Here is a 4,031-nt window from a genome sequence, read left to right as displayed (position 1 = left end):
TGGGAGAAAGGGGAATTAGACCTGTATAGGCTAAATTTCTCCCTCCTAACCCTGGTCCCTAAAGAGGCTGAGCAGTTAGAATGGAGAAATTCAGGCCTCTTGCCATGATTAACTGTAGTTTTAAAATCTTTACAAAATGTGCCACAACTAAGTTTGGTCCCATTTGCAATGATCTAATAGCTCCTAACCAGACAACCTTTATTAAAAGGGCGTTTCATTGCTGAAAGCATTATTGCTGCACATGAAATTATCCATTCTGTGCATTCTAGCAAGAAGTCTGGCTTTGTGTTTAAGCTAAATTATGAGAAAGCTTATGACATGATTAATAGAGAATTTCTTATGGATATGATGAAGAGGAGGGGTTTTAGTCATAAGTGGATGGCTAAGGTAGGATCTCTCATCTTCAAAGGCTCTGTTGGTGTCAGGGTTAATGACAACAACAGTGAGTTCTTTGTCCCTGGCAAAGGTGCCAGACAAGGAGATCCATTCTCCCCTCTCCTTTTCAACCTAGTTGCAGATGTATTTACTAGGGTTTTAATTAAAGCCTCTATTAATAACAAAGTTGAAGGGCTTTTTCCTGTCACAAACCCTGCTGGCATCATTAGTATGCAGTATGCTGATGACACTCTGCTCTTCCTGAGCAATAATCTTTCTTTTGCTAAAAACCTTAAGTGGTTACTGTCTTGTTTTGAACAGTTGTTTGGGATGAGGATCAAATTTCACAAGTGTGATCTGGTCCCCATTAACATTGACCATGATGAAGCAAACTTATTTGCTCAGGTCCTGGGCTGTAAGCTTGGAGATTTTTCTATTAAATATTTAGGAGCCCCTCTTCACTATAAAAAGCTTAGAAAAGAGGATTTACAACCCACTGTAGATAAAATTATTAAGAAGGGGGCCGGCTGGAGAGGGAGATTACTTTCCTCTGGTAAACGTCTTACCCTTGTTCAATCTTGTCTTTCTAGTATTCCCTGCTATCTTATGGGAATTATTAAATTCCCCAAGTGGGCTATTAGCATGATTAACTCTCAACTTGCTCACTGTTTTTGGGATGATTATGAGGGCCATCATAAATACCACCTAGCTGCTTGGGGTAACATTGCTTTGAAAAAACAATATGGTGGTTTGGGCATTCCTAATATAGCTGATATGAACCTCAGCCTGCTAGCTTCGTGGGCTAAGAGATATTTCAACGATGATGGTAAAATCTGGAAACAAATTATTGACGCTAAATATAATACTTGCAAACCTAACATTTTTGCTTGCCCTGATAGTGGTGCTTCCCCCCTTTGGAAGGGCATTCTTTGGGCTGTTAAAGCTGCAAAAGTTTGCCTTTCTTGGAAGGTGGGTAATGGCAAGAGTGTTAGGTTTCGGGAGGACAGGTGGACTGGTAATGCTACTCTTGCTACTAGATATTGGGAGTTGTATAATATTGCCAATACCACTAATGTTTCTATTAGTGAGGTGTAGGATGGCGTGTCTCTGAAAATCAATTTCAGAAGATGTTTTTCGCCACACATGCTTGCTGCTTGGAATGAGATTTTTTGTGTTGTCAAGGATCTGAACTTAAATGATTGTGATGACACTATCGTTTGGGATTTGGAGCCTAAGGGGATATACACTATTAAATCCTATTATAATTTTGTGAAATTTAGAGGAGTGGCCCCAGATAACATTATATCGATCTGGAAAGCTAATGTCCCTCAGAGGATTCAGATCTTTCTCTGGTTGGTTGTGAGAAACAAATTACTTACCAGAGACAATCTTCTGAAGAGACGGCATGTGGCTGATCCTACCTGCATGTTCTGTAATGAAGCAGAATTGGCTTATCATCTGTTTTTTGATTGTGTTGTTGCGAGAGAACTCTGGAGAGAGATATTTAGCCCCATGGGAGGCAACGTCGAGCTTAACTCGGACGTGCTCCTGGAGCGGTGGGCGAGTAATGACAACAAAGCTGCAGATATTATGCTTCATGCAGCTGTATTGTGGGCTCTCTAGAGGTATCGCAACGATATTTGTTTTAATGCTGTGCCCTGGCTTGGTATGCAGGTTTTGTGGCAAAAAACAACTTCCTTTTTAACTTTGTGGGAGATCAGGTGTGCGGATGCAATCAAGAGGAGATGTCGGCTCCTGGTACAAAAGATGGAGCATATGGCGTGAGCACCACCTCTTCTCCTCTGGCCAGACCCTGGCTAGGTCTGAACCAGTGCGGCGGAAGATCTCCTTGCTGCGGTGGTGGCTTTTCGCTCTGAATACTTGGGCGTGTCTTCCCTGAAAACATTTTGCTGTTTGTAGCCCTGTAATAGGGGGGATCTTTCCTGCGTTGTGTTTTTTCTGCTCCTTCCAGGAGTGTAGACTGTGTGGTGTACTTTTCATTTTGCTAGGGCAGCGTCTTTGCTGTTCTCCCCCGTGTGCTTTGTAGCCTTGCATAACAGTTTCGATGGTTTCATTGTTGCAATGGAACCGGGCGTTCGAGCCCTTTTCCTCTAAAAAATTAGGGGCATTTTCCGAAATTGGTGAAAAAAAATTAAATCCAGTAAAAAATATTCAATTTTGTGAACATTTTTTGAAATCTTAGAATATTTTTTACACCCATGAACATTATTCTATTTCGTGATGATTTTTTTTTTTGAAATCATTGACATTGTTTTAAATTCGGAATATTTTATCGAGGGAACTTTTTTGAACTCGCAAGAAAAGTCTAATTTGTGAACATTTTTTGAAGTTAGAAAAAGAAATAAGAAAAAAACAGGGGATGCCCCTCCTCAATTTTGGGCCGGCCGCGCAACGTGAAATGGTCCGGGGCATCTATTTTGTAGTGTCGCTCACAAAGGTTGGCGTTAATTTTAGAGGCCATGGCATGTATTTGAAGGTCTTGCAGATCCTATGCTTAGCAAAGGGCACGACTTCTACCAAAAGAAGAGCAAAGGTCACGACCATGTCTCGCTTATAACGATACCAAGCGCATCTTCACATCGCAGCAGCCGGGATGGGCCAGCCCAGCAAGGGCTACAGGCCTTCAACGCTCTTTTTACCCCCTTTTGTAAATTTTGCTCTGTCGTTTGCTTTAAATTTTCTAATTTTTATTATATTCCAAATCTTTTGAATATTCTATTATAAAATCACTTTTCATAGATTCAAGGGTTTCTGTTATAGGCGAACGTGAGGGAAAAATCATTTCTATTGATAGCCATATGATACTTTTATCAAGTAGTTGGAAGACTATAAGTATTCCCTTAGTTAACCACCGTTGCTCTAACAAAAATACTTGTATACACAGAAAACCTCGGGTTCCACCGGGTAAATTCATTAAAAAGGACACATTTTAGCAGAAGGAGCTGCTACAGTTGGGGGGTGGGTGTGGGACTTGCTTTAGGGAAAAAACATATTAGTAGGAATCAAAAAATGAAAATCGTGCATTTAGAAAAAGTTAAACGTGTATACAAAAATGTTTCTAATGTATACAAGAATTTTGCAATGTGTATAAGAAAAGTAGACATCAAAACATATGTATGAAAAAAACAATCATGTATTTTTTATAAAGGTGTATAAGAAATATTTAATATGTATATAAAAAATGTACAATGTCTATATATGTAATGTTAAAAATGTATAATGAACATGCATAAAATATTTCTTGATATGTTAAAAAATGTACAATCTGTATGAAAACAAGTAGACATAAACAAATATATGTTCAAAGAATGGAAATCATGTATTTTAAAAAGTTACATTTGTATATATAAAAAAGTTCCTGATGTATACAGAAAATTATTGAATATAAAAAGTGTTCCTGGCTGGAGGGGTCAAGAGGTGTTGCGATGTTGCATCTATTGCATCAACGACGACGGGTCTCGGTTGCATGGTGCAGTGGAGTCCCGGTGATGAACGTGTGTGGATGGACACGCGAAGGGTGGTGGCGCTGTCTAGCAGCATGGTGGCGTCGACGGCTGTTGGGCCTGGCAAGGTCATTGCATTGATCCGTCCTGAATATGGGACGACGAATTCTATAGCGTGTACATGCGGTGCGC

Source organism: Triticum aestivum, chromosome 1A (assembly GCF_018294505.1).
Source record: "Triticum aestivum cultivar Chinese Spring chromosome 1A, IWGSC CS RefSeq v2.1, whole genome shotgun sequence".
Classification (NCBI taxonomy): Eukaryota; Viridiplantae; Streptophyta; class Magnoliopsida; order Poales; family Poaceae; genus Triticum; species Triticum aestivum.
This window is presented reverse-complemented; position numbering follows the sequence as displayed.